This window comes from Petaurus breviceps, unplaced genomic scaffold (assembly GCF_028583685.1).
Source record: "Petaurus breviceps papuanus isolate PSGF00001 unplaced genomic scaffold, PetGlider_PUasm1.0 90752, whole genome shotgun sequence".
NCBI lineage: Eukaryota > Metazoa > Chordata > Mammalia > Diprotodontia > Petauridae > Petaurus > Petaurus breviceps.
Genome location: NW_027187336.1, coordinates 15,288,566 through 15,314,279, shown reverse-complemented (window position 1 = coordinate 15,314,279; position 25,714 = coordinate 15,288,566). Strand labels below are relative to the sequence as shown.

The window sequence follows — 25,714 nt, the reverse complement described above, 5'->3', positions numbered from 1 at the left end:
CTTCCTTCCTTCCTTCCTTCCTTCCTTCCTTCCTTCCTTCCTTCCTTCCTTCCTTCCTTCCTTCCTCCCTTCCTTCCTCCCTTCCTTCCTTTTGAGTTTGAATTTTCTTCCACAAAATGACTAATATGGAAATACTTTACATGATTGGCATGTATAATCTATATCAGCTTGTTTACCTTCTTAGGAAGGGGTGAAGGAAGGGAGGGAGGGAGAAATAGAATTTGGAACTCAAAACTTAAAAAAAAACCAATGAATATTAAATTTTTTTGTACAGGTAATTGGGGGAAAACAAAATATTATTAAAACATTATTATGAGAAATAAAAAAAAAGAAATGGCAGGTTTATCACAGTGGGTGGGATAGTCTGGGAAATTTTCAATAAAGAGGTAGGATTTGAATTGGTCTGTGAAAGATGTATTGAATTCTAACAGGTTCCTAGGAAAGAAAAGAGCATTTTAGGAAGTGGAAATATTTTAAAATATGACCCAGTGATTATATTATTTTGTTGGTATAGAAACATTTACCCTGTGTGGCCCACAACACTCCTGAGTGCTAAGGAATCAGACTAAAGTATATTTAGGAAATGTTTAACAAAATAGATTTAAAAAAACATAAATATTGCATTTTAAAAGTGTCAATATGCAGTCTAGAGATATCTTTATGTATGGTTTAGTGCCCCCTCTCCACTTTCTATTTGAGTGTGACATCACTGGTGTTGAACAGAAATGAAAGACTTTAGAAGGATTTGAATGCCTAAGTAGTTTATACTTTATCTTGGAGGCAATGGAGTCATTAAAAGCTTTTGAATTGGGCCATCTCATGAGGAAAAGAGTATTTTGAAAAGATTAATCTGGAAGCAATATGTAAAATGAAATGGTACTGAGGATGGAAAGGAAAGAATAGATACAAGCAAGGATAGAGATACACTGTCATTCCATTGGTCAGTCAACATACATTGTGTGCCTGTCACCAGGCTAAACACTGAGGAGATAAAAAAAAAGACAAGAGACATGCTTCCTGCCCTCAAGGAGCCCACATTCTAATGGGGAAGACAACATGCAAACAACTATGTACATACAAGAAAAACAGTCAACTTGTTTTCCCCAGGCTTTTGACTGGAAGGTAATCTTAGAGGGAAGCCATTAGCAGTGAGAGAAGAAAAGCAAAAGGAAACATCTGAAGAGACCTCTTGCAGAAGTGGTGACAAACTGAATCTTGAAGAAACTCAGAAAGGCCATGGGACAAAAGTAAGAAGGGAGGGTATTGCAGTCATGGGGGACTTCCTATATATAGGCAGACACTTGGGAGATAGTGTGTAGTGTTCAAGGAATAGCACAAAAGGCCAGTGATACTGAATAGTAAAGGAATATCCTGGGTGAGGAAAATGACTTGACAAGACACTTTTCCCTGCAATTTAGGAAGATGACTGGAACAGTGGTGTCACACTGTTGAAATTGGAGCTACTAATTGGAAGTAAGGATCTCTGGGCAGTGCATATTGACTTAGTTTTAAAATGTAAGAATTTATAATAACAATCTGTGTTTCGTTATATTTATTTATTTTGTCAAATATCTCCTCATTACATTTTAATCTGCTTCAGGTAGGTTTTTTCTTCCATCCATTCATTGAACATTTGATTCCTGAGTCAAAGATCACTGAGATAATAAGTGACTTGCCTAGGGTCACAGAGCCAACAAAGGTTAGAAGATGGACTTGAAACCAGGTCTTCTTGTATTTGAGGTTAGCTCTCTAATCACTTCAATAAGCTGAATCTTAGAGAGTTGAAAGGATAAAATGAGGAAAGCAGGAATTAGAAACTAATAACAATACCAGGCAATAACATTTCTAGATTGTATCCATTTTGGAGACTTCCTGATCTGGTCCTCCATTAGTAACGCCAGCCGCCTTGGATACTGAAACAAAAAAGGGACTCAGAGATCATTCTACAGAAAACGAAAAGAGATTTACTTAGCCAGAGCATAAGAACATTTTGGTGAGGACACCTCCAGTTGATTCAACAGGGTCCTGTTCCTTTGCCTAAATCACTTGAGTTGTCCATTGTTTTCCATCAGCCAAGCATCAGAGAGCACCTGGAACTCTCTTGACAGCTTTGTACTCAGGCAACCAGGAAGTGACATCAACAACATGAGTTTTTAGTACATTGAGTCATCTAAGTAAAAGACAGTTTCAATACCTTTTAATGAAAAACTAAACCTAATTTGCACAGAGAGGTCAGCATGTTACTCCTACCAGTAAGATCTAGATCAAAGGGCTTCCCATTACCCTTACTTGTACAAGAATAGATAGCTACACTTTTGCTTCCATGTGTCATCTACATTTTTGTTTTGTACATTTCAACTCTTTCAAGCAAGTATTAGGTAAGTACAATAATACATCACCTACTCATGTCTTGCCCAAGGGAATTATTTTGCAGCTGCATTGCTGCAAAATTAACTGAACTGTTAAGTTTGGTTCCAGAACCTCATTATTTGTGATTTCTTCTTAATATTTAGTAGTTTGTGAGGTTAATGAAATCATTCAAGACTACATATGGGATCTCTTTTTTTTTGTTAGCAGTTTCAAGAGTTATTATCATATACAAGATGGGAGTTGGGGCAGGGGATGACTCAATTGACAAAGAGGATTCATACTGGGATGCCAATCTCCTAAAATTATATGCTTGCTTTCTTAATTTACTTTTTATTTTATGGACAATGTGCTCACCAGAAAGCAGAATCTGTTTACGTAGCAGGTTTTGGAAAAAAAAAAAAAAAACTTATGTTAACTTTTTTTTAAAAAAAGAAAATTTTATTAACTCATTTATTATCTCAGTTTTATAGAAGAAGGAAGTGAAACTCAGAAAAGTTAAGTGATTGCCCAAGGTCACACACTTAGCTACCTGAAGGAGGATTAAAAATCAAGTCTTCCAGACATCTATTCCAACTATGGTCTAATCACTAGACTATACTCTGTTTCCATGCCTCAGTCACATGCTCAGTAACTGTTATCATTCACTCTTCTGGAGTAAATAAAAAAGACATCTTTGTCATCTCTTCTGCTCTCTGTAGACTATGAAACAGTATAGTCCTAGGCCCCAAACCAAGGAGTGAGCCTCCTTCACTCACCACAATAAAACAGAAGAAAGAGAAATCAAGTTCCTAACATCCTAGGTGCCAGAGCTCCTTTGTTCCACTCAGTCTTGTCCAGTTAGTCAGTCAACAAGCATTTGTTATATTCTTGCTCCATATTAGGCACTATACTAAGCACTGAGGTTACAAAGAATGGCAAAACAATCAGTCCCTGGCTCAAGAAGCTTACAGTCTAAAGCAAGAGACAACATACAAGCAACTGTGTACATACAAAATACATAGAAGATAAATTGGATCATCTCAGAGGAAAGCCACTAAAATTAAGAATGATGAGGAATGATTTATTTGCAGAAGGTGGGACTTAGCTGAAACTTAAAGGAAACCAGGAGACAGAATTGAGAAGACAATGAGTTCTGGGATGGGGAATAGTTAGTGAAAATTAAATCAGGAGATGGAGTATCTTGTTCAAAAACAGCCAGGAGACCAGAATCACTGGAGTTTGGCATATGGGGAAAAGAGTAAGGTATGAAAAAGACTGGAAAACTGGGAGGAGGCTGATTATGAAGGACTTTAAAGGCCAAAGGATTTTATATTTAATCATAGAGGTAATAGGTAACTAGTGGTGTCTATTGAATCCATGGGGTTGGCATAGATTATGGTCATACACGCTTAAGGAAGATTAATTTAACTGCTGCATGGAGAATGGACTGGAATATAGTGATACTTGTGGCAGAAAGACCAACTAGCAGTCTATAGCAATAATCTAGGAGTAAAGTTATAAGGGCTTGCACCAGGGTGGTGGTAATGACAGAGGAGAGAGGGTGTGTATACAAGAGATGTCATAAGAAGTTGGAATATCCTCATAGCACATTACATGGTCTCATGAAACAGTGTCAGTCTGATATTTTGAGTGCTCTTCAGTGCTCTGGTTACAATACCTGCCTGTCTCTTTTTCATATAAACCCTTAGTTGCCTTTTTGGGGGAGGGGTCCAGGAACATGCTATGAATTCATTACTGTTCTAGAAATCCTTTTGATACTTTTTACCTGTGTGGCCATAGATAAGTCACTTAATATTCCTTTGTCACAAGTTCCCTAAAAATAAAATGGAGGAGGTTAAACTAGATGATCTCTTAGGTAATTTCCAGCTCTAGATGTGTTGGCCATCTCTGTCAGGTCTCCTGCTCTCTAGCCTCCAACTCTGCCCAGGCCTACTCACTCTTACAACTCTGGGCTCTGTTTTGGGTTCATTCAGCTTATAGCCTGGTCTCAGGTCCACCACATCTCTTTTTTGCCATCCCCATGTCATATTTTGGGATATGTATTCCCCTTTCCCCTTTACCTCTGACTCTGAGAATAGTAATCAAATCAGCAATACCATTCTTGATAAGAACATATGAATCAGTTGTCCCATGACTCGAATTACCATTTTCCTATTCAAACAGCTCCTTCCTGCACACTGCTTATATGTATGTTCTTTCTCTATGAAAATGTGAGAGCAGGGCAGCCAGGTGGCTCAGTGAGTAAGAGCACCAGCTCCAGTGTCAGGATGACCTGGGGATCAAATCCAGGCTCAGACACTTAGCACCCACCCAGAAACACCTGGTCATGTAACCTTGAGCAAGTTACTTAACCCCTATTGCTAAAAAAAAAAAATGTGAGAGCAAAGACTGTCCTATTTGTATTTGTATACCCAGCACTTAGGACTTGTTTAGTCACATCTGACTCTTCATGCCCAAATGGACCATATTGTCCATGGGGTTTTCTTGGCAAAGATACTGGAGTGGTTTGTCACTTCCTTCTCCAGGGAACAGAAAACTTAGTAAGACTTAGAATTTAGTAAGCACTTAAATGGTTTTCCATTCTATATTCATTCACTCAACTAATTATTCATTAATCTATGACCCTTTGGCCTTATTATACTTTGTACTATTCTTTTTCATAGTGAAGTTGTCAAATACTAAAGATTTGAGCTGGGAAGAACTGTTAGAAAATTAATTAATTATCTTCTCTTTGCTTTAAATAAGCAAGGCAATTATTTCTCAGGCTAACAAGTTATACCTTAATTATGGACCACAAGTGGATATCACTAAAGAAAATTGTGTTTTAACTTTGATAATCTTACAGTTTACATAAAGAATATAAACACAGTGAACAGATATGTTAATACCTGTTGCTAAGCATGAGACAAATTAACATTTAGCACTTGAAATTACTGTACAAAAAAAAAAGAATAATTGCTGGATTTGTTTTCTTTTCCCTTGCTTGAAATATTAGTTTCTATTTAATCTTTAGATGAATAAAGTGATTAGGTCTCCTACCTGCTACTCTTTCCCTGCAGTGCCATCTTGTATGTTTTCTTGTGTTTTCTTTCTTCTTTATGATCATTTTCTTATGCTATCATTGCCTTTTTGATGTTTCTGTTCTGCATGATTAACCATTTTATGTATTTTTAATTTCCATTTTCTGTGCATAATGGAATTAATTACAAGAAATATTTTACCATTTTGTTAGAATTTGTTTGAAAAATGGTTACTTTTAAATAAATACTTTGTAGTTTAGTTTTATTTTTGTAAGAAAGTTTTCAGGGGCGGCTAGGTGGCACAGTGAATAGAACACTGGCCCTGGAGTCAGGAGGATCTGAGTTCAAATCTGGCCTCAGACACTTGACATACTTATTAGCTGTGTGACCTTGGGCAAGTCACTTAACCCCAATTGCCCTCCAAAAAGAAAAAAAAAGGTAAAAAAATTTTCAGAGTAGGAAATTTGAAATTGTGATGCATAGCTTATTGTATAGCAATGCAATAATTGAAATATGTATGTTTGATATTTGTGACCAACTATTAAAGTAAAATAATCTGCCCCTAATAAACACTTATTGCTCTTTGTTTCCTTTCCTTTGTTTTTCCCAGGAAGCCTTATATGGAAAAATTAAGCTATCCTTTTACAGTCTTATTCTTCTCCAATCAATACAACATCAAGAGAGAAAAGGGAAAGGATGTTTTTATTTTCTTTTTGCTGAGAACTCCATATGAATTGGCTTCTATTTTGAATAGAGTCTACTATATACAAAATAGGTATAACAAAACTATTTCTATATGTCTTTGACTTATTGAATGGTGATTATTTTCCCTGACCTACTTCCATCTTTTTTTCCTCAATGGAATTCACATAACCTATTTGAAGGTTTGCATATTTGACCTAAGATGCTAATACTCCTTTGCTGGCACACAGCAGTGGTATTCTCGATATCTCTTTCATTTCTAAGCTTGTTGTATTGAGTGGGGTACACTTTCTCTCTACACCCTCTGTGAAGACTCCTCAGAGTGAGGAGAAGGGAAGAGGACTATCTCAAAACCAGAGGCAGATTTTGTAAGACTGGACAGACCTGAGTCCTGGGTTTTCTACGAAATTACACAACATAGAACCCTTCCCCACTTCCCTTGCTTAAATCAGCTTTAAGCCCTTCAGGAATTTTAGGAATCTCTTAGACCCCTTCCCCCTTCTTCACTGTGACCTTTGCCAAATAAGGATAGGTACATTTGGATTGGCTATCCCCTATTTCGTTTTTCCTTATCATTGGAGGAAAATTTGCACCCAGATTGTAAATCCACTTCCCAGCCACTAAGAGATAGTAGCAGGCTTTCACACTCAGATTATAAGCCAGACTCCCAGCCAATGAAAGAAGAGATAGTAGTGGGAAGGGGCTTGACTTCATTAGGGTATAATTTTTTTTTTTCATTTTTCAAATGCTTTATTAACTTCTAGTTTATATCATTCATTTCCACCAGATTTTGAGTTACAAATTTTCTCCCCATTTTTCCCCTACCCATGACCCCAAAACAGTAATCCCACTGAATATCCCCTTCCCCAATATGCTCTCTCCTATATCTTCGCCCATTTCCCCTCTGACTTCCCAGTAGGGCATGGTAGATCTCTATGCCCCAGTGCCTGTATATCTTATTTACCAGTTACATGTAAAATAATAATAATAAGAAGAATAAGAATATATATTTTTTAAACTTTTGATTTTAAAACTTTGAATTCCAGATTCTTTCCCTACCTCCCTTGTCACCCACCCTTACTGGGAAGATAAGCAATTCAGGATAGGTTGAACATGTGTAGCTATGCAAAACATTTCCATAGTGGATATATTGTAAAAGACTGATTATATTTCCCTCCTTGCTATCCAACCTCCCACCTGTATTCTCTACTTTGATCCCATCCCTTTTCAAAAGGTGGTGCTTACAAATTCCCTCCCCCCCAGCCTGCCCTCCCTTCCATCATCCCCCCTCTCATCCCCTTACCTCCCTACTCTCCTGGAGGGTGAGATACCCTATTTAGTGTGTATTTCATTCCCTCCTCAAGCCAAATTCAATGGGAATAAGGTTGACCCATTCCCTTTTGCCTTCCTATTCTTCCCCTCCATTGTAACCATTTTCCTTTGCCTCTTCTATATGAGATAGTTGACCCCATTCTGTCTCTCCCCATCTCCTCTAATTATATTCTTCTCTTACCTCTTAATTTCACCTTTTAAGTATCATCCTTTCCTATTAAATTGGTCTGTGCCCTCTATCTATGTATACCTATAAACATATATACACACATTCACATATGTATTCATATGCCCATACATCCTCCGATATAAACATATATATATTTCTATTCCCTTCAACTATTTTCATACTGAGAAAAGTTTCATCAGTTACAATTACCATTTTTCCATGTAGGGATGTTAATAGTTCAACTCTGATAAGTTCCTTATGATTTCTTTTCCCTGTTTACCTTCTCATACTTCTCTTGCTTCTTGTATCTGAATGTCAAATTTTCTATTCAACTCTGGTTTTTTCAGCAAGAATACTTGAAATTCCTCTATTCCACTGAATGACCATATTTTCCCCTGAAACATGATACTCAGTTTTGCTGGGTAGGTGACTCTTGGTTTTAATCCCAGCTCCTTTGACCTCTGGAATATCATATTCCAAGCCCTTCAATCCATCAGTGTAGAAGCTGCCAGATCCTAAGTTATCCTGATTGTGTTTCCACAATATTCAAATTGTTTCTTCCTGGCTGCTTGTAATATTCTCTTCTTGATCTGGGAATTTCAGAACCTGGCTATAATATTCCTAGGAGTTTTCTTTTTGGGGTCTTTTTCAGTGGGTGATCACTGGTTTCTTTCAAGCTCTATTTTGCCCTCTGGTTCTAAAACATCAGGGCAGTTTTCCTTGAGAATTTCTTGGAGGATGATTTCTAGATTCTTTCTTTGATCATGGCTTCCAGGTAGTCCAATAATTTTTAAATTATGTCTCCTGGATCTATTTTCCAGTTCAGTGGTTTTTCCAATGAGATATTTCACATTGTCTCCTATTCTTTCATTTGTTTGGATCTGTTTAACAGCATCTTGATTTCTCATAAAGTCATTACCTTCCATTTGTTCCAATCTAATTCTGAAGCAATGATTCTCCTCAGTGAGCTTTTGAGATGCTTTTTCTATCTGGCAAATTTGTCTTTTTAAGGCATTCTTCTCCTCATTGCCTTTTTGAGCCTCTTTTGCCATTTGAGTTAGTCTGTTTTTTAAGGTGTTATTTTCCTCAGTCAGGCTATTGACTCTCATTTCATAATTTTCTTGCATCGTTTTCATTTCTTCCCAATTTTTCCTCCACTTTTATTATCTGCTTCTTAAGGTCCTCTATGGCCTGTAACCAGTTCATATTTTTCTTGGAAGCTTTTGGTGCAGGAGTTCTGACTTCACTGTCTTCCTCCTGGTCCATGCTTTGATCCTCTTTGTCCTCAAAAATAGGAATGTAATGTTGGGTTGCTCTGTTTACTTTGCTTTCCTCATTTGCTCATGTTGCCACTCAATTACTTGACTTTTGGGCTTTTTGCCCCAGTAGGACTCTGCTACCAGACAGGGGAGCTTCGTACCAAATTCTGGGTTTTTCTCAGCTGCTGAAGGTATTAGTTGGGTGCCCTCTCTGAAGCCTCCACACACTCTGTCAAGCTGTTCGCACACCCCAGGACCTCCACCCTAGACTGCAATCCAGATCCAAGCAGGCTAAAGCAAGAGCAATTACCCTTCAGACTGGTCACTTGGTCCCCTGGCAAACTGCTGAACAGGAGCTGAAGCTGCCACATGGTGGTGGCTGCATTTCTGTGGCTCCTCAGTGGCTTCTCACCCTGGATGCAGAATCTGACCACACTCCCAACTACTGGATGCCAAAGTCCACTCTTCACTGACCTCTCACTTTGTCCTTAGCATCTATGTGTTGATAATTCTGGAAACCGCCATAGCTGCCGGGGATCTGAAGTCACTCCAACTAGCTGCTGGTCAGGCCCTCCCTGGGGCTAAAAACCTCCAGATTGCTCGGGGCCTTGGTTGCCTCCAAGATTGCTGCACTGACTGTTTGCTGCCAGCCTGCCGGGCTGTCCTCAGTGGGAGGTTAGCTTGTCTGTGTCATTTTGTGGGTTCTGTACCTCCAAAGAATCTTCAGAGCACCTTTTACATGAATTGGAGGAGGTGAGAGCTGTAGCCCCAAGGAAGTCCTGTTTCTATGCCTCCATCTTGATTCCGCCCCTCCCCCATCTTTTATTTATAAGGGAAACCACTGAAAGCTTATAAAATCTCCTGTTCTAATTCTTCTGTTGGTTATGACAAAATTTCTTAGCATCTCTATCCAGGAATTTGATGTTGCTCCAACTTCCCAACCATATCACCAGAAATCATGCCTGGGTGAAACTAACCCATCCCCCCAATATCCTCATTGTCGAATCAATGCTATATTTGCCTCTGGAAAGGGCACAGCAATATGGACTTGTGTTTGTAGGCAGGAAATTAAGGTAAGAGGAACTTTGATATGCAAATTCTCTTTCCCTCCAAAACTCACAATGACATGCTGTCATCAATGCCTCCACCTCTTCATTATCAATTCTCTCCTCATCCCCTTGCAATTTTGCTTCTGACCCTGCCATCACCTTACCAAAATTGCTCTCTCAAAAGTCACCAATGTCTCTTGCCAAATCCAACAGCATATCTACTTCCTGAATACTCACAGACTGCTTACTCTTTAATCTCCTGGTTGTAATAGGAGATGTCTCACTGCATGTGGCTGGCACTGCCAGAAAAACATAGCCATTTCAATCCAATACTCTTGACTTGCTAATTTTTGCAGTCTGGACCTAATTCAGGCCAGTATGGAACCTTAGGTTGAACATGAAGACTCACAGATACTATGACTGTCAACAGAAGATTTACTTAGCCGCAGCATAGAAAGGGTCTTGCATTGATTAAGTTAAGTGCAGCTTCTTATTGGCTATGATGGTATCAGTCAAGCCTGAGAAAAAGCAATCCCTTTTTCCTCATGATCTGTCTGTTGTCTTTACACCACCAAGAATCTATATTAAGGGCCAAAGTTTTAATCCTTTGGGACACTTAATTTTTTAGGATATTTTCAATACATTTTAAGGAAAATTTATGGGACAGATATTGCTCCCTCCTATATCACATACAAAATTCTCTCTATTTATATATTCTATTAGCCCTCAAGCTCAACATTTCCAAAACTGAGATCATGATCTTTTCCCCTAAACTTTCTTTCAACTTCACTTTTTTTTTATCTGTAGTACCATGATTCATCAATGCTACCAAGTTCATAACTTTGTGGTTATCTCTGATACTTCCCCATCCCTGGCTCATAACCTCTATGACCAAGTCTTGTAATTCCTACTTCTATAACATCTCTCAAATTCATTTTCTCTTCATTTCACTGTTACTACCCTAGCAGAGAGCCTAATTACTACCCACCTGGACTACTTCCATAAATAATCTGCTAAAAGATCTTCTTGCTTCTATTTTCTTCTTCATCCACCCAGTCCTTCAAATCATTGTCCATAAGATTGTGGTCACTTTAAGTGACATTTATGTACTACCCCTTAAGTATCAGAATCCTTTTCCCCTTGCTACTTAAAGTCCTTCACAATCTGAAAGAGTCATACCTGTCTGGACATCTCATATTACATGGACTTCTCATATTACTACTCACCCAATGTACTCTATACCCTAGCCAGACTGACTTAATCTTTCTCTTTCCCACACCCCACCTTTTTAAACACAAATGACAGTCTCCTTCCCCTACCTCAGTGGTCTCACACACTCTGTTTCCTATGCCTGGCATGCTCTCCCTTTTTGCATGTGGAATTCTAACACTTTTTTGTTGCTGTCTTTTTAAAAATTTCTTTATTTTTAGTTTTCAACATTCACTTTTATAAGATTTTGAATTCTAAATTTTCTCCCCTCTCTGCCTTCCCCCTCCTCAAGACAGCATGTAATCTGATATAAGTTATACATGTACAATCATATTAAACATATTTTATATCAATCAATGACACTTCTTTTAAAAACCATCTTGAGGGGCAGCCAGGTAGCACAGCAAGTAAGAGCACTGGCCCCAGATGACCTGGGGATCAAATCCGGGCTCAGATACTTAGCACCCACACAGAAACACCTGGCTGTGTAACTTTGAGCAAGTTACTTAACCCCAATTGCTTAGGGGTGGCCAGGTGTCTCAGCGAGTAAGAGAATAGGCCCCAGTGTTGGGATGACCTGGGGATCGAATCCGGGCTCAGATAGTTAGCACCATACCCAGAAATAACTGGCCGTGTAAGTTATTTAACCCCAATTGCTTAAAAAATAAACAAAAAACATCTTGAATATTACATCCTCCGTGGAGTTTCCTCTGATAGTCTCATTTGATAACAACCTTTACCTTTGGACTTCACATGGCACCTTGTTTTGGTAGCTATTCAACACACTGGTAATATAATCTTGTATAGTATAGGTATCTATATTTGTGTCTTGTAATCCTCTTTGAATGTAAACTGCACAGAGCCTATGATTTATCTATGCTAGGTGATATGGTAGATATACACATGGATAAAAGCATGGAGCTTCAAGTCCTCACCCAGACACTTATTAGCTGTGTGACCCCGGGCAAGTCACTTAACCTCTTTGTGCCTATATATAGGCACATCTATAAACCAGTGATAATGATAGTACCTACCTTATAGGATTGTTGTGAGGATCAAATGACCTAATATATATAAAACACTTTGTAAACCTTAAAGTGCTACATAAAACTATTATTATTATTATGGTAGCTAGGTAACAGGGAATAGAACACTAGATCTGCAATCAGTAAGATATGATTTCAAATTCAACATCAGACACTTACTAACTGTTCTACCCTGGAAAAGTAATTTCATCTCTGCCAACTTTAGTTTCCCCAACTGTAAAGTAGGGAGGATAATAACATCAGCCTCCCAGGGCTGTTTGAGGTAAAATGAGATAGGTACAAAGCACTATTCAAATACTGAAGTGCTATAATGCTAACTATAATTCGTATTTAAACTTTGTTTCTGTTTAATAAATATTTGTTGAACAAATTAATGAATACTAATGTACCATAGTGTGAATTTAAAGCCTTCCAAAAGCAGTTGCATTTTGAAATAGGAAGAATTTAGAAGAATGTAAAAAAAAAAAAAAAACAGTTTGGGCAGATATAAGATCACTGAGTATTGTAGTTTTGTCCCCAGAGTAACAACACCACCAAACTATAGTAAGAGTAAGTGACATATTGCTCAAGCAAAAGTAAAGTAGAATAGAATAATATTATCTCTTGAAATAAACCTAGATTTAGAAGAAAAAAAAACAGGTTACTTCTTTGAAATTTGGCATAAACAGTTTTTAGAAAACCAAAGTTGGCAAAATGACTTGTAGACTGGATTAAATCCAAAAAAATTTTTTAAAGGAAGAAAAATCTCAAAGTTCTTTATAATATCCAAAAATTTCACCAAGGTCACTTTTTTTTTGTTAAAAAAGCTCAATTTTCCAAAGATGCTTTTGAAAGGTCCATTTAAAGAACCTAGTAGTTAAGTACTGAATCATAAATTTAAGTCTTAAATAGAAATTCATACCCCTCCCCTTACCTCCAGTGAAAATCAATTATTATAGACACAGGGGCAGGGAGTTTGTACTGAAGGTTTGTCCTTTAGTTAGTCTTCTTATTCACTATTGTCACTGGCTTCCTTGAGCAAAATGGGTTTTCTTCTTTAGAAAATTAAGAAATAACTTTGATCAGATTTGCCCGGCTATTAAAATCCACAACTAATACTTTCTATCAAAATATCTTGCTGTTGATATTTTTTGATGCCCTTCAAAGGGTAAGGGAATTCAGATTAAATGCTATTGGGAGTATGTCCACTCATAATATGACTCAGATGTGTTGATTCTATGCTTGTAGGAACTAGAATAAATGGCAGAGTAAATTAGAGCTTTATGAGCATTGGATTACATCATAATCCACCTCCAGAATGATTACTATTCCTGCTTATTGCTTACTAACAGTAAAAGTAGTGGCTTGTCATTATTGCTAAGAATTTATAGAATGCTGACCAGCATACCACAACTATATAAATTAAGAAAAGCAATTTCATTATTTATTGCTTTAAAAAGACCAAGTGTAATTCCCTAACTCTACCTTTCATCAAGAGCCAGTCTCTATGCTCCTGACCCTGACCTGCCCCTTTATTGAAAGGGACAATTAAGTTTGCTTTCCCAACTCATAAAAATGGGACTTTGAGACCTGGTGGTGGTTCTGGTTAGTCTGCTTTTTTTCTCATTGAGTCCATGCTCTTCCAACTACAGTAGAACATTCCCCGGGGGAGTCCATGTCTTCAGTTATGTAGATCAACTTTGCTAAAAGTCCTCTTAGTTATAACACATACACACACACACACACACACACAAATTTATGGGCATATATATTTATGACATGTAAATATGTATAAATATACAAGTATTGTAATATAAATAATTAATAACAACAATAATAACATTTGTGTATGTAAAAGCCCATACCAATCTGATTTTACCCTCTTTCTAGACTGATTTCATACTATTCACTTTCACATTCTTTGTTTTACAGTCAAACCATCTTACTTACTGAATACCTTTTACTCCATCTCCCTTCTCCGTCTGAATTGCTCTCCCTTTCAACCTCATCTTTTAGAATCTCTGGATCTGTTTGTTCAAGGTTTGTGTTTTCATTCTCCCTCCTATAAGAGGCCTTTCTTTTTCCTATCAGTGGTTACTGATATACCCATAACAATTTTACTGCATATACATTGTATATTTATTTATAGCCTATTTACATTGTATATTTTGTATTTATTTATACAGCTACCACAGTGTATTTTCCTAAATTCAGGTATGACCAAGTCACTTTCCACTCATTAAACTTAATTGTCTCCCTCTTACCTCTGGGATAAAATGTAAACATATTTTAATAATTTTTTTAAAATTGGTATAAATATTGCCTTTTATTGACAACTACTTGACTTTTAACACCCTTTACAGTTTAGCCCTAACCTATCTTTCTAGCCTTAGAAATACATTAATCTCCTTTTAGCATCCTATGGGTCTGAAGAAAGGTTAGCATTATACACCTTCTCTCTTGATCCTGGAAGCCACAAGACCTCAAAGAGACTAATGAACGCAGACCTCTTTTCTCAAGTTTGGATCTCTCTTCTCTCCTTATTCTGTTAACTCTGTGCCTCATGCAGACACAGGGCATTGATCTCTACTAATGAGAAGAGAGGGCTTTAGGGGTAAGGTTACATTTTTATCTTAAAAAACAAAAATTAAGCTCTACTATTATTTCATGTATACATTGAAATAGATGTGCTCATTTGGTCTATATATTAGATGACCATAGGACCATAGATCTAGAACTGGAAGGAGCCTCAGAGGTCATCTAATTTTAATCCCCAAATGATCTACTCATGTCTTTCTGATCGTATATATATGAAGTTGATTTATGAACCCAGTGTAAGACTTTTTTTTTGATCCTGCACAGATACATTTATTAGAGGTGGGGGAAGGCAAGAGTTACAAGAAGATGCATATTTTCTTTAGCCCATGAGCAGCTCAGTTGTTGGCCAGGGGTTCCTCGATCTAGGGCAGGAGTTCAGTGACTCGGGAGTACACAGCAGGGGTAGTGGTGGAACAGACACTATTTCCCCAGGAGACAATAACAACTACGGCCCAGGCACCATTATTCAGGCAAACTAGGGGTCCCCCAGAATCACCCATGCAGCAAGAAACACCACTGGCCCCAGCACAGATCATGGTGTCTTTGATCTTGTTCCCACAGAACTGCTTGCATTTGGTGTTGGACAGCAGAGGCAGAGCTGCCTGCTGGAGCTTATCTGGGACTTAGAAGGTGCTATACTTGGTCTTGCCCCAGCCAGTTGAAACACAGGTGGTTCCTGAAGGGAAATCTTCACTGGCATTGGGCAGGTAGACAGGGGACACAGTCTCCTAGATTAATGCAACTGTAGCCTGCTTCAACAGGGTGATTTCATTGCTAATAGTGAACAAGTTTAAACTTTTATTCTTGAAGACCTTGGCTATCTGCAGAACTTGGCCATCACCCTCATCAGAGTTCAGGTTAAATTCTCCAGCAACCATTTTGTCAATTGTCCTAACCCTGCAGTGACCAGCTGTGACCACCCACTTCTCATTGATGAGGGAACCCCTGAAGAAGTGGGAACCTCCTCTCTGCAGAGAGACTTGCCAAGGCCAAGAACTGAGAACTGCATCTTCACCATTGACAATCCTGGTCAGAACAGATAGGGCTAGCTAGATGGCAGGAACGCCACAGCCTAAGGGAATGGAGAAAATGAAGATGTTTAGCTGTGTGGGCTCCAACCATATCCCACTCTGGGGCCTGCTGAAGTCTTAGCTGCTGCTGGAGACACCTGGGTTGGGATTCCCCACCAAGACTTTTTTAAAAATATGTATTTTCTATTTACCCATTTCATCTTATTAGACTTAGTACAATTTTATAACCTATATATTTTTTGGATCCTGTCATCCAAAATATTAGCTTTCCCTAGTAGTTTTGTGACATCTGAAAATTTGATAAACATGGCTTCCAAGACTTCATTTAAGTCACCAGGAAAAAGGTGAACCTTCACAAGGCCAAGCCAAATCCCAGTGAAAGATTTCCTGTCAGGGTGGTGAAGAACTCAATGATTTTTCTTTGTATGTGGTCTTCCCAACATTCACATTTTTGAATGTAAGCTTCTTGAGAGCAGAGATTCTCTTTTTATATTTATATCCCTAAAGCTCAGCAAGGTGCCCACCAAGTAGTAAGGTCTTACATGTGTATATATATATTGGTTCATTCCATTCCATCATTCATTCACCTGTTTTATTGTTCTCCCCATTCCCTACATCTGGTTCCCCAGGATGACAAATTTCTCTTCCATCACAACTCAAACTTCATCTCTTTCAGGAAGTCTATTTTGGATAGTAGAATGAGAGGGTATGAACATTTTCCCTAAAGAATAACGAAAATTGAGGCTAGGTGGCGGTGGCACAGTGAATAGAGCAACGTCCCTGGAGTCAGGAGGATCTGAGTTCAAATGTGGCCTCAGACACTTGACACACTCACTAGCTCTGTGACCTTGGGCAAGTCACTTAATCCCAATTGCCCTGCATTCCCCCTCCAAAAAGCAAAAAATAATAAGAACATCTAGTCATCACATACCCTCCCCTGCCCTTTATATAGCTTTTAAAAAAAAATCTCCCCTCAGAAGCACAAACAGGAAAACTTAAATGTGTCATGCCTTATTTTATTAGGTTAAAGTTTCCAAGGGAGTCTGCCTTCTGCTTGATTATTACCGAGTGCTTTGTGAGATTTTAATAAATATTTTGAGGGTGTTGAACTAGATGGATCTCCAAGGTCCCTTCCACTTCTAACATTCCATGGCTCAATGAAATCTTAACTACTTAGAAAATTGAGCAATTTAGGATTATTGCTAACCATAAGAGTCATCCATCTAGGGCAAATCCCTAATCAACTGATCATTTCAATTATTCAGACTTCCCCTTTTATTTTCCCTTCTCACTGTCCTTAGGTAGTAGAAAGGGTATAACCCACTGGAAGTGTGAGGAGAGATGGAAGGAATGTACAACCCAAATTCCACACTTTCCTCTTAACTCACCCTGCTCTGGGTTCACAGTTAGGTACTTTTCTATTTCTAACACTTATGCTTCAGTGACTTCATCTTCTCCCATGGACTCAAATATCTTCCTTAAACAAATAACACATAAATTTACAGATTCAGCTCTAATCTCTTCTGAAATCCAATCATTCTGCCAATGCTAGTAGGTCTTCTGTATGGTCCCACAGGTTTTTCAAATACAGAATGCCCCAATTACACTATTATCTTCTCTCTTAAACCCACTCAACCAAATTTACCTCTTCCTGTCCAGACAGAAACATGCTGCCACTCATTCAGATTCATAATCTCATCATCCTTGACTCTTACCTGTCACCCTCATTACCATGTATCCAAACAGTTGCCAAGTTTTATTGGTTCTACTTCTATAAAATCTCTCCCAAATCTCCCAAATGATCCCTTTTTGACACACCCATGCCATCCCTAGTTCAGGACCTCATCACCTCTTTCCTCAAGTTTTATTAATTATTTATTAATTAATTATTAAGACCCTTTAATTGGCCTCAAAGATTCCAGTCTCTGACACTCTTTCCCCCAATCTATTCACACAACAGCTACAATAGTTTTCCAAATGTACAGGTGTCACCATGTCAATATATTGCTCAGACATCTTCAGTGCCTATTTATAATATAATAATTATAATAGCTAGGCCCAATAGAGAGTTGTACCTTCTCTCTCTACACTGTCTCTCTCAGACTTGTACTCATATTTCTTGCCTAGAATGGGTTCAATCCTATAGCAACATGACCATCTTAAAAAAAAAAAAGTGAGGCTCCTTTTCTCTCATTCTTTGGCTCATTATATCCCAACTGAGTATCTTGGGAAAAATTACTTAAAATTTGTATCTAGGTCATATCTCAGACCTCCCAACAGGAGGGGGTGGCAATAGAAAGGTACTGAATGTGAAATATAAAGCAACTATTCGGTTTTAGACTGGTAAATAGTTTAAAAATTGGCTCAGAAAAAAAAAAAACCATGATATACTTTTAAGTATAATCTGTATCATAAACGTTTTCTCCACCACTTTCTCCAGTCTAGACAGACAAAACAACAAATCAAATCCTGCTTCTTTTTTCAAACTTTCATTAAATTCTGGGATCTAAATGCTTATACTGAAAAATTTAACAGTAGGCTCTATGAAGCCAGTACAAATTGAATTCAGGACACCCCTGCAGCTATGGGACAGCTATCTACTACACAGTAAAAGAAATGCTAAATTCAAAAGGCTATCTTCAGCACACTTGGACAGAAATATAAACAAGTAACAGTAATAACTACTGTTAAACATACCCAGGAATTTCAAACTTAAACATTAGACAATGAAGCAGTTTTCTGGAGCACTCATGTTAGGGAATTTTCTCAGCCTGGTTTCCTTGAGTGCCCAGGAAGAATCTCACCTATAAGGAGGTCCTTATGACAAGGAGGTCAAATAAAAGTGATCAGCCAAACTGAAAAGAAAAGAAATGTATTAGATCACTAAGGAAGATGGTTTGCTGTGGGAAGTTTCAAGTTCTTAAGCTACACATCTGTCTGATAGAGCTTTTTCATGCCTGCTTAGAGTACCTAGCCAATCAGTAGCATTTGAATGGACCATTGGGACATAGTTTTTTTCTTTAGTAAAGTTGGTCTGGAAAAGTCCCTACTCATTGAAGTTTGGGTGCAACATTGTCTGGGAGGGGGAGACCAGTGAAGTTAAACAGTGCTCCAAGCAGCAGGGGTTTGAGAAGTCAGCCTAATAGGATTGAGGTCCTCTAGTCAGGTTTTGTTATTCAATCTAAAGCAAATTCCACCTCCCAACTCTCCCAGTGCCCTGTCATTCAGTCATGTTTTGTTATTTAGTCTATCAGTGAATGGGGGGTGGGAAGTGTAGATCAGCCAGACTGCATATTCAGATAACCAGGCTGTTTTCCTCTCCCAATACATTAAGCTTTGTTATGTTTGACCTTGGCTCTGCACCTCCATTCTATCCAAACTACTTCCTCTAAGTACACATTGCAGGACTTTTAAAGCTAGGATTTGGGACTCCTCTAGCTAGTTCTCTCCTTTTTATAGAAAGATTTATTGATCCCTCTATCTATTGACCTAGTAATCTATATATCTTGCAGAGTACAAAAAAGAATCGTTTATTACTCTGTCAAACTCCATTTAATCCCACTTTCTTATTAACAAATATATGTGAAAAGTCTACACATTACTTTAAAAACTGCACTGTTTGTGCTTTCTTCTGAATTTCCTTATGTTCCTTCCTGCGTGGAGTGTAAAAACTGTTTCAATCGTCCTCTTCTTTGTGGTAACACTCTTGCTCATCTGCCTTAGCCTACCCCCTCAATAAAAACCTACAGAAAGAAAGAAATCTTGTAACAAATACATATAGCTGAACAAAAGGACTCTAGATAGTGGTCATGTCCAAAACGTGTCTCTTTCTACACCTTGGGTTTATTACTTCTGTTCAGGAGGTGGTTAACATGCTTCACAGAACAAGCTGGACATTGCATTGAGAAGTACTCCTAGATCTTTCAGAGTTGTTTTTCCTTCTTCCTACTTTATGTCAGGCACTAACTACCCTTAAGGAGCTCATAATCTAATGGGGGGAGAAAACAACACAAACATTAGAAGCTAAAAATGGGGACATGCATAAGAAGTTACTCAGCATGAGGGAATGATGAAGTCATGCAGCCAGGGTAGAAAATACTCAGAGGAAATGAGTGTCAGTCTATTTCATCTTTGGGAATGTAAGTGTGTGAAGGTGTAATGTAATGCCAAGCAAAGGCAACTTCCCAAGGTTCAAAATACCAGCATAGGTGCTCTCCATTTTATTCAGTGACAAATTAAGAATAGACAGAATCAAAATATGACATCATTCAAAATACAGCATTTACTAAGTGTGATTGAATAATCTCCAAGTACTACCCCACCCCAGGACCTTACATTAATTCAATCAATTACAAAGTCCCTGTTCTAAATACTACTCCACCCCTAGGCTGTACCTACATTTAGTCCATCACAAAGCCCCTCTTCTCAAATGGAGATTAGTTTCCAATCATAAGTAAAGTACATTCATTTGTTCAATCACAGAGCACAGAAAGGTGATAAGTTCCCCACCCTTGTATCACAATTGAATCTACCCCAGAGTTACAACAAGTTTAAGCACAGCACTTAATACCCAAATGGAGGTCATCTTTGTTCCTGGAGAGACAAAACTTAGCAAGGCCACAAGATACATTGCCAGTCTCTTCATTAATTCATCCTCTGTATGCAGAACAGTCCTAGGACCCCTGAAAACATTAGCAAAACCCTCTTCCAGGATTTCTGTAAGCATACAACAAGAAAATCCTTCTTCAGGGCTTCAGAACCAACAGCAAGGTTCCAAGACTTCTACAACAACAGCACTGTCCTTCACCAGTGGATAAATCTGGCAAAACAACATCAAAACAGACAAAGTACCAGCAAAACAGCCATGTCTCCTCAGTCCTCGGCAGCTCTGGGTGGCAGCTCTCAAAGTCCTGGGCAATTCAAAATGGCCCTCAGCAATCCTCTCAGTCTCTCTCTGCCTCCAAAGGTGCTGCTTCCAAAAAGTTCTTCTGCCTCTCTCTTGTGTCTCTCCAAATCTATGTCACCAGCTCCTCCCAGTTCAGCTCTCTCTTTTCACGTCAACAAGTCCATCCCACAAGGGGGATTAATAAGCTCTGGGTTTTAACACCAAAAACCAAGCCAATACAGGGGGATCTTTATATTCCATTACTTTTATAGAAGGTCACAAAATCCAGGAAAGCAATACATTGTTGTTATCCTTGTATATATAGATTGTTCTCCTGGTTTTGCTCACCTCACTATCAATTTAGAACCTGTATTTTTTGTCATTTCTTACGATGCAATAACATTCTCTTATATTAACATGCCACAGTTTGTTCAGTAATACTCTTAATTGTTCTCTCCCTCCCTTAGCTTCTATTTCTTTGATTTTCTTTCTTTCTTTTTCTTTTAATTCCTTCTTCAGGATCAGTAACTTTGGTTTGTTTGTAGCAATTCCTTCAATGATTTTGTCCTTTGGTTTCAAAAGGGGTGTGTGAAACAAGAAAATGTTAAGAATCCTTAATATTTGGGGCAGTGAGGTGGCATAGTGGATAGAACACCAGCCCTGGAGTCTGGAAGACCTGAGTTCAAGTGTAGATCTCAGACACTTACTAGCTGGGAAATCCTGGGCAATTCACTTAAGTCTGCCTCCAGATAAAGAAACAATTTAATTAAAAAAAAAAGAATTCTTGGGACTCTATTAGAATCTTAGCACTACATTATTATACGTGCTTTCTAATTGCTCATATAAACTCTTTAGGTTTCTCTTAACTATTGGTCTGTATTTAAGTTCCTATTTAGTTCTGTTCTTTTCATCATAAATGCTTACAAATCACCTATTTAATTAAAAATCCATTTTCCCCTGAGTATAGTAGTATATCAGTTTTGCATAATAACATATTCTTGGTTGTAAGCCTTCATATTTTGCCTCTTAAATATCACATTTCAAAATATACTTTACTATTTAGATGAAGCTTTTAGGCCTTGTGTGATCTTGCGTATACTTTCTGGGTACTTGAAGTTTTTCTTTTTGTTTACTTATGGTATTTTGGGGGAGCTCTGTATTTCAAGATTTTTCCTTTTGAGGTTCCTTTCATGAAGTGAGTGATAAACTCTTACTATCTTAAATTTGCCCCCTAGTTCTAATAGATCTGTGCAGTTTTGATTTATGATTTCTCCAAATATGGTATTCAAGTACACACATATTTTTATTAACTTCAACATTAAATAAAATTAGTATTTCCATATAAATATTCATATATATATATATACATGAAAAAGAATTGTACAAAAAACTATAGACCATTATTAAATCCTGGGCCAATCTGATCACCTTGTTTTTCTTTTTAAGTATACAATAAGCTTATATATAATTTTCAAGGCTGCCCTATTTATTGGTGTTTCTTTCCTTTCTTTTCTTCTCTCTATCTTTTTTTTTAAGCAATCAGGGTTAAGTAACTTGCTCTAACTAAGCCAGTTATTTCTGGGTGTGGTGCTGAGTATCTGAGCCCAGATATGATCCCCAGGCCATCCTGACACTGGAGCCGGTACTCTTACTCGCTGAGCCACCTGGCTGCCCCAACTTTTCTTCTCTTTTATTAAAAAAAGTTGGCTTAATGATACTCTTTTCTTTTTTCAGGCTTAAAAAACCAAACCAAAACAAACCATGACTTTCAGACTCCAGTGGTTTTTAAGTTATCTTTCTTTGCCCTCTTTTCCAGGCCAGTTGTTTTTTGTATGGATTATCTTACATTTTCTTCTTTTCAATCTTTCAATTGAAAAAAAAATATTGATATCTTTTCTTTTTACAACCACAATTTCTTCTAGTATCAATTCCCATGCCAGAAAGTCATTACATATCACAGACAATTTTGAGATCTGGAAGTGCCATTTTTCCTTCATCCCATCCTTTAAAAAAAAATTTCCCTTTATATAATGATCTCTTGAAGTGTTTCCAAATGGATTTTGTTATTTTATTGAGCTTAGTAAATAATATTATGAATTAAATTTGGTAATATTGTCATTTTTCTTATGTTGGCATGGGACAACCATGAGTACTGAATATTCCTTCAGCTATTTAAAATGTTCTCTATTTTTTTAAGAACCACTTTGTGATTGAATTCATACAAGTACTTTATATGCTTTACTAGTTTGATCCCCAAAAGTTTTATGTATTTTTAAATTATTTGAAATGTAATTTTGCTTCCTATAGTTACCTCTTCGATTTTGTTATTATTGTATAGAAATTCTGTTGAATGTTGAGGGCTTATTTTGTAGGCTGCAACTTCACTGAAGCTATTAATTGTCTCAATTGTCATCTTTGTTAATTCCCTAATATTTTCTAAGTAAATTATCATGAGCAAATAGGGATAGTTTTATCTCTTCTTTACCTATCTTTTTGCCTTTAATTTCTTTCTCTTTTCTTATTGCTATTGCTAATATTTCCAGAGCTATATAAAATGCTATTGGGGATAAAATGCTATATCTTTTTTTATTCTTGTAGTTATTGGGAAATATTCTACTGTATCCTCATTGCATGTGATGTCTTTTTTGGATTTTATATAGATACTTTTTATGATTGTAAAAAATGGATCCCTCTATGTCTATACTTTATAAGACTTTTAGCATTAATAAATGTTGTACTTTATCAAAGGCCTTTCTCACTTCCATTAAAACAATCATGTGGGTTTGGAAAGTTTTGTTTTGAATATGGTTTATTGTGTTGATTGTTTTCCTAATGCTAACCATCTTTACATCCCTAATATAGCTCAAATTTGGCCTTGATGGATAATTCATTGGATAAATTTATGTAGGATTTGATAAAATTTTATTTATATTTTGGAATTTATTGCCATTAATGATATGAAAGAATTAATTCTTGATGTTGTATTTTACATTTGATTTTGTCTTATAAGTGATTTTATTCTGTAACTATATCCCTCTTCTCTGAATCTGGGTGAAGAAGCTTATGATTGCTAAAGTTCAGCACTCTCTCTGAAGTAAGATATCAAGGCTTTCCCTCAATTGCTGTCAGTTAAAGAAAAACTCAGTTTTCAGTACTCTCATAAAACATTATCTTAGTATTTCCTGCAAGTTTGTGTGGTAACCTTGAGAAGTTATTAACTGATTTTCTCTCATCTTTAATAGTTAAGATAGTCTTATCTAATTTCCCACATGTCAGTGATTCTATGTACCTAAGTCCCTATCAGTAATCTCAGGATGCAGCCAGGACCCATATATTCCTGAAAGTATTCCTTAGAGATAGAATGAGGTGGTCCATGGGGCTGCATCTGCTTTCTTTGATATAACCAATAATGATCCTTCATCCCTGTGATGCTAGTGAATTAAATTATTTTTCTTCTGTACTTTGTTTTATGCTTATATAAATGAGTTGCATCTTCAGTTTGTGGTCTTTTTGCCAGAGACAGGGCCATTCAACCCACCCTTTATTATCAGATTGAATGCCCCTGTAAGCAAAATGATATTTTGCATGGAGAAATGCCTCCATTTATTTTTTTTTTGTCAAATTTTACATGTAACTGATATTAATTTATAGTTCTCATTCCATGTTTTGCCTTTTTCTGATTTAGAAATTGGGACTATATTTGTCTCATAAAAAATCTGATAAGGTATTTTCTTTCTCAGTTTTTCAGATTAATTTGTTTACATTGGTATTAATTATTCTTTAAGATAGGATTATCCTGTGAATCCATCAGGACCAAGAAATTCCTATGATAATGCCTTGACAGTTAGTTCTATTTCATCTTTTGAAATTTAATTATTTAATATCTGTATTTAATCTTCTGTTAGTTTGTGGTTTTTATATTTTTTTAAATACTTCTGTATATGTTCTCACTTTTGGAAGCATTTCACTGTGTGTAGTAGACTATGATAATTTTTATTTTTTTATTTTTTGTGATTTTGCTTTGCTCATATGCTATCTTGTTGGCTTGGTTTTTCTGCTTCTTTTTAATTAAATTGGCTAAAGTTAATTTTTTTGTCTTTTCAAAAATGAGCTTTCAGTTTTATTTATCATTCTCAGAGATTGTTTTTGATTGTTTCCTATTTAGGTATTTCTCCTCAAACTTCTTAAATCTCATCTTTTGTGTTCATTTTAGGTTTGTTTATTGACATTCAATTTTTAGAAATGCATGTTAAATTTATCAGTACTCTGCTTTTCTATTTTGTTAATGTATATTTGTTGGGATACAATTTTCCCCTGAGGGCTGTTTTAGTTGTGTATCAAACACTGCAGCAGTCTTTTTCATCATTATATTTTCTTTCACATAATCATTAATTGTTTCTATGATTGTTCTTTGACCTACACATTATTTAGAATTTCATTATTATGTTTCCAGTTAGATCTCTATCATTTGTTTGTGCTCTCTGAACTGTTTTTAAAATTGTGTTTCAGTCTGTAAATGATGCTTTTGTCAAAACACAGTCAAAAAATTGTTTGTTTACTGCCTTTTTACATGTATTTGGAATATCTTTGGACTATAATATATTGTAAATTTTTGTCATGTATATTCCTTAGTATTTCCATTCAGAAGATGCCATAAGTCTTTTGGCTCTAGTTTCTCCAGTAATTTGTTCAGTTTTATAATTTTCCTTTTGTTTATCTTTCTGTTAGACTTATCCAAAACTGAGAAGGACATTGAAATCTTTTGCCACTATCTATGTCTTTTGGTTGTTTAGTTAATCTTTCCTTTATTAATTTAGGTGCTAGGACATTTGGAGCATATAAGTTTAACATTGATATTAGTTTTGTTTTATTTTATTTTTTGGTCTATGATTCCTTCCAATCTAATGTAACTTCATTGTTTATCCATTTTTTTTAATGTTGAGAATTCTTGGTTTTGTTTTTATAGCATGATTGCAACTCTGTTTATGGCTATATTTTTATTGTGTGATTTTCGTAAACAACAGATTGTGGTGTTTTTGTTTTCTTACCCAATAAATCCATTCAT

General features: G+C 36.8%; 1 long non-coding RNA gene and 1 pseudogene across 2 annotated transcripts in view; one reads left to right on the top strand and one right to left on the bottom strand.

The window, feature by feature from the left end:
* The window catches only part of LOC138146078 (uncharacterized), an 82,338-nt gene that overhangs the window by 12,109 nt on the left and 44,515 nt on the right, over positions 1-25,714 (top strand). For both annotated transcript variants that reach the window (XR_011164380.1, XR_011164381.1), the window contains one exon: positions 6,001-6,165. This is a non-coding gene — a long non-coding RNA (uncharacterized lncRNA). The remainder of the gene's footprint in view (positions 1-6,000; positions 6,166-25,714) is intronic.
* Positions 15,069-17,498, bottom strand: LOC138146136 (chymotrypsinogen B2-like; annotated as a pseudogene).